General features: G+C 56.5%; 1 protein-coding gene across 1 annotated transcript in view; it reads right to left on the reverse strand.

Moving 5' to 3' along the window:
• Camk2b (calcium/calmodulin dependent protein kinase II beta) overlaps window positions 1-6,000 on the reverse strand; it is a 91,899-nt gene that overhangs the window by 39,278 nt on the left and 46,621 nt on the right. The gene's annotated exons all lie outside the window — the stretch shown is intronic.

The raw sequence follows: 6,000 nt of genomic DNA on the forward strand, positions 1-6,000 counted from the left end.
TAACCCTGAAGACGTACCCAGGACCCAGACTCACAAGGACACAGGAGCCTCGCCAGGGCCACACTCCTGCCCCCACCTCCTCCCCATCACCGTGTGCTTAACCGCTTCCTCTGCCCTGCTCTGCCCACATGCTCCGTCCTTGCCAGTACTTGGACAGGTGTCCGAATGTCACCAAGGAGCCAAGCTCAGCCTGCAGCCTGCCATTTTGAGCCTTTCTACACGGGTAAAGGGACAGGGAAAATAGGAGACCCTGCTGAGACAGAAGTGCCAACCCTCCCCTTCTCCTGTGACAAAGGAGGGGGTGTGGTTCGGCTGACAGCAGTCACACCCTTCCCCTCAGTCCCCAGGAGGAACTGGGACAGCCCTATGCTTGCTAGGACACCCTGAGAGGAGGTCTCCTCCCTCTCTGCAGAAGTAGCAAGGAAACCTCCCCTAAGGTAGTAGAGATTAGGGAAGGGGCCAGGCCCACTACTGACACCCCTAACCTCCTCAAACCCCAATACACTGTGATGAACATAGCCAGCACTCCTCACAATTCCCTGGTTTTGTCCCCATCGTTTCAATAGCTCCTGTCTCTGCCCCCATAACTTTGGCAGTCTTGGACCCCACACTGGCTCCCAGAGTGTCTACCCTGACCCCAGTGGGCTTGAATTTGAACCAAGCAATAGAACTAAAATTGATCCAATCAGCAGGCTTAGATCAGAAGGCTTGTGTTTAGACCGATTTGGACCAATAGGCAGGTTCATATTTGGACCAATCGACAGGCCCATATTTGGACCAATCAATAGGCTCAGATTTGGACCAATCCCAGGCCTGAATTTAGACAAATCAATAGGCTTTAATATGGACCAATCATAGGGCTGCACTGGCTATATAAGCAGCACCTCACTCTTCCTCTGTTGATCTGGGGGTGCTTCCTCTGGTATATTACTCTTTTGTCTTGTATCATAGGTCCTGTTCAAATAAAGCTTCACTGCAGTGTTCCCAGAAAGTTCCAAGGAGCCTCATGGTGAATAGCACAGACAGCAGTTGCTCTAAGAACTGTAATACCTGAGGCTGTCAGTCAGAGACCAGTAGTGACACTTTTTCCTAATTTCTATCCAAATCAAGCTAAAAAGCACCCTCAACTGATGGGCAACAGTGCCCACATACTATCTGGTACTTTACAGAAAGTCTTCACATTTCCTTCACCCTTCAAGGACTGTTCTAGTCTCCGACACCCTTGTGACCCTCACTAAGCCATCTAGAAAGGCCCAGCCTGAGCTGCCTCCACGGCTCTGTAGCCAGGAGGTCCTGCCGGCCGCGGAGGCCCACAGGCTGCAATGCCACGGAGGGGGAGGTAACCCAGCCTCCATCGGCCTTCATCCCAGCTGCCCACCTGCCCACTTCTTGGGGTGGGCAAGGGCAGTCTCAGAGCCCTCCAGGTGGGTGGCATCACCCTCAGAAACCAGGCAGCACTGGGGCATCCCTGCACCCATTTTAAGAGGAGACTGTAGCAGGAGCATCTGGAATCCCTCCTCTGAGGCCACAAGGCCATGAGGTGATGGAGCTCAACCTCCCAGCCTCAGCCCCAAGGTGAGTGGCCAGGAGGAGCCAGCAGGCTGATCCTCAGAAAGGCCCTGAGTTCGTGGATGGTCCTTGAGGCAGGCGTTTTTTTGTTTGTTTGTTTTGGTACCAGGGATCGAACTCAGGTCCTTGCGCTTGTGAGTCAGGTGACAGCACCACTGAGCTAAATCCCCAGCCCGTGGATGGCCCTTGATACCAAAGCCAGTCCTGCCGCCTTCTGGCCAGCTCAGGGTCCCTTGCCTGCAGCCCTTTACCACTCAGTGGGGTGGACATGGCCTCCTCTGGGGCCTCTTTCCAGAAACCTTTGATGCTGCGGGTTGAGTTACGAACCTACTATAAAAACCCATCATCCTCGCCACCACCTTGTCTCCTCCTGCCACATAAAACACAGGACATCCAGGTAAATCAGAACATCAGATGGCAAAGTTCAAAAGTAATATTTTAGTACAGGCATACCCCATGCAATATGGAACACATTCATACTCGGTGTTTTTCATGTTTATCTGACACTGAACCCAGTTGCTAAACCCAGCAGCACCTTCCTGGTTCCCTCTTGACCCCATGCTTCATCCCAGGATGGTCGTGGGGCAGCCCCTGGACCCACCTCCTCTCTAACTCCCTCAGCAGTTGCAGCAGAGAGCTCTAGGCCCACACCATGAACCTCAGTCCTGGTGCCAGGACCAGTTACAGGTTTAGAAAGGACGGGTCTCAGAGGGGTGACCCCACCTGCGCTTCCTGATCTGCCAGCTGTGACGGGGTGAAGGTGGAGGAAGCAGGCACAGCCAGGAGGGGACAGAGGGTTCCCGGGAGGGCAGGCACAACTTCCTGCGCATGCTCAGCTGCCCAGCACTGCAGTGCTGTCCTTATTAACCCAGTTCTGTGGATTCTGCCGCTGCGCTCCATTTCCCCTGGGCAGGGGTCGGATCTGGGCTGCAGGGCCAGGAAGGCACTTGGCAGGCTTGGGCTGAGTGCACTGCTCCCCAGCTTTTTCCTCTTGAGGTGCAGGCTGGACCACCTCTGTGACCTGAGGACAGCTCTGCTGCAAGGCCCACAGCGGAGGGGAGCATGGGGAGCCTGGGCCTCACCTGTGAGATCACCACCTGAGCCCTTCAGGGGCAGGGGGCACATGACCCCCTCTGTGAGCCAGCTCCAAATCTCAGCCTTCCCTGGAGCCCCTGGCCCCTGGCTCAGCTCATCCCATCCCTGGGGGCTCTAACCAGGGCCACCTGTGTGCCTGCTGCCTGGGCCTGACACCCTCTCACTTCCACACAGGGTGAACCCCACTCTCAGAGCAGCAGTCCGTGTGACAGTGGGGGTGGGGGGGGAGGGCTAGGCTCACACACCCAATGATCTCTTTACCCCCAGTCAATTAATGTTCCTCCACCTGCTTTTGTTAACGGTAGTTTAATAATCACTAATTATTCAGTGCATTCACAGACTTTGAATGTCTCGCAATCATCTATTCAATTAAGTATTAAATTTTAAAAATCCAATGACTGCTGTCTTTGGCATAGCGGGTGTGGCAGAGCACCGGCAGCTATGGGAAGACCGTGGTCCTTCTGTGTCCAGTGCCACCACCGCTTTCCTGCAGCCGAGCCTTGAAGGACCCATGCGTCTCCCCTGGGCCCTGGGTGGCTCTGGATACAGCCAGTATGGGGGGACAGCACACCCCACAGTCCCGGGGATGCCCGAGGAAGAGGAGAGCCCTGCATCTGTATTGGACTCTGTAAGGTGTGGGTAGACAGACTAAGGGTCACCTCCCACCCTGCTGTCTGGGTCCCTCTCCTCACCCCACTTATAGGGTCTTGCCAGAGAAGCACCGGCCCTATTATTATGGGAGGAGGAAGCACAGAACTTGGGCCAACTGGAAGTGGGAGTGCGGGGCTATGGGGAGACCTGGAGGAAACCAACTGAAGGAGCACTGGGGTCTCAAGAAGAGGCGTGCCTTGCCACCTGGCCAGGAAGCACGGAGCAAGGGGGAGAGGGACCCTGAGCAATCAGCATCTCATGCTCCCTGTGCCACATGAAACCGAGCTGCTCACCAAGTTCTCTCAGCAGGGCCACAGGGGGGGCACCAGTGTCTCCCAGAGGTGAGGTGCCACCTGCCCTCAGGCAAGCCCATGGGTCAGGGGGTCAGAGGAGCCTGGGTCCCTAAGGGGAGGTGACCTGGCAGCTGAGTGCACAGGAGGGAGGACTGAGGCAGGGTCACTGCAGTGAAGGCAAGGCCAGGGCTGGGTTATGTCCTGGAGCCTCCGGCTTCCACCCAGGGGAAGATGGCTCCAGTGCTCGGGTCTCTGGTGCCAAGAGTCAGAGGCTGTATCATAGTCCATGGTTGTGGCCACATCAGGACCACAGGCATGACCAGGCCTGCTCAGGGACACTCCCTAGAGCAGGAGGTAGCATAAGGGCAGATGAGCCGCCAATGCAGCTCCAAAGAAACTTCCCCAAACCTGGGAATGTGTCCCCCTGCATTCCCACAAGTGCTGATCTCCAAAGAGCACGTACACACCTGGTTCCAGCCCAGTGGGCACCATCCCTCTCACGCTGGCCTACTGTCCCTTCAGGTCTCCTGGGCCTGGCAGAGAAGGAGCTCCACCAGGCAGGGCCAGTGACGCACAAGGGTCACTTGACTCTGAGATGGAGCGGGCCACCGTCACCCACCTGGGCTGGGGAAGCAGACACAGGGCAGCCCTGACTGACAAGGGGAGGGTGGAATGGAGCTGGATGAGGGGACAAAGGGGCCACCCCCTAAGTGGTCAGTGGTGGCCACAGGGGCAGGACTCCCCACCTGGCCCCGAATAGGCAGCAGGCCACCACGATCTGCCCTCTGGGGCCCAGGTCCCCCACACAGCACCCCAGGCGGAGGGGCGGCCATCGTCCCAGACTCAACAGTCCCCAGCGTCTGGGCACACAGAGGCCCCATGGCCCCTCCCTGCTGCTGTAGTGACAGGCGCCTCAGCACCCAGAAGGCACCGCCCCTGACACACTGAGTTCTGCATTCAGACAGCTCCCTGGGCACCTGAAGTGTCCTCCCGAGCAGGAGCCCAGTGCACCAGCACAGCACCATCCTGGGCCGGAAGCTCATTGGGAACTCGAGTGCTCATGGACTGACCAACTCGCATACGCATAAACACGCATACACAGGGCACACAGACACCTGCACATATACACTTGTGCTCACACAGATAACGCTACACACAGACACACATGTACATGTCATGCCACATGCAGACACTTGTGCATATGAACACCTCCACACACACTTGTGCAAGCCATCTCCAGCCACACAGTCATGCACAGAGACCACACACACTCATGCAGATACACCTCCGCATGTACACACTTGTGCAAGGCACCTTCACATACACATTCGTGTAAATAGCACACACATGCAGCCCATGCAGACATCTCCCCATGCACACACAGACACATCAGTACACACACACACACACAAACACACAAACACAATCCCGTCCAGAACACAGTTGGGAACTTGTGCCTGGATCTGAGGGGCCTGGTCCCTACCCTCCCTGCTTCTGTCACACAGGGCACACTGAGTGCTGAGAGGCAGAAGAGGCCAGGGCATGAGGACCCCGGCCTGGGTTCCAAGAAGGCCCAGAGAAGAGAAAACACTCAGTGCCCCCATGGCCTGGTACACAGCTCAATGTGTGGTGCAGGGAGGGCCTGGCTGCCGACCATGGGCCACAGAATCCTCAGACAGCAGGTGGCTCTGGGGCCCACTGAGGGACCCTGTCTCCTGGCTAGGATGGGGTGGGCAAAGCCCCTCACTCCCAGTCTGCTTGGGTGCGGGTTCAGGTGCTCATCAGAGCCGCTGGCCACTCCTGGGGGACAGGGAGGTGACAGACATGCTGGCACTGCCGTCTCACTGAGGTCACTGCCTGCCCCTCACCCTGCCCCTGCCACTGCCACACTGAACTTGGCCACACCCTGCCTTGGGGACGAGGAGATCTGGGCCCATGCCCCACCCTCAGACCTGTGCCCAGGCCCTAGGGAACAGCTGTAGACCAGCTTCTGCTTTTGTGTGCTGCCCTTTTTCAGAGCAGGTGTGCTTGCCGACCCCCAACCTAGAAGACTCCATAAACTAGGTGCGGTGTTGCAGCCCTGTGATCCTAGCATTCTAGGAGGCTGAGGCAGGAGGATCACAACTTGGACCCCAGACTGGGCAACTCAGTGACTTAGCAAGACCTTGTCTCAAAATGAAAATTAAAAAAAAGATGGAATGTCTCAGATTCAATCTTTATCATCTAAAAAAAAAGACTCACTTAAGATTCCAGGTTGGCCCAGCAGCACACACCTGCAATCCAAGGAGGACCACAAGTTTTAAAAAGGGCTGCAGAAGGGCCGGGGATTTAGTTCAGTGGTTCTGCTACTTGCCTCAAAAGCACAAGTTCCTGAGTTCGATCACCAGAACCA

Source organism: Fukomys damarensis, unplaced genomic scaffold, assembly GCF_012274545.1.
Source record: "Fukomys damarensis isolate Sample0158 unplaced genomic scaffold, DMR_v1.0_HiC HiC_scaffold_17, whole genome shotgun sequence".
Classification (NCBI taxonomy): Eukaryota; Metazoa; Chordata; class Mammalia; order Rodentia; family Bathyergidae; genus Fukomys; species Fukomys damarensis.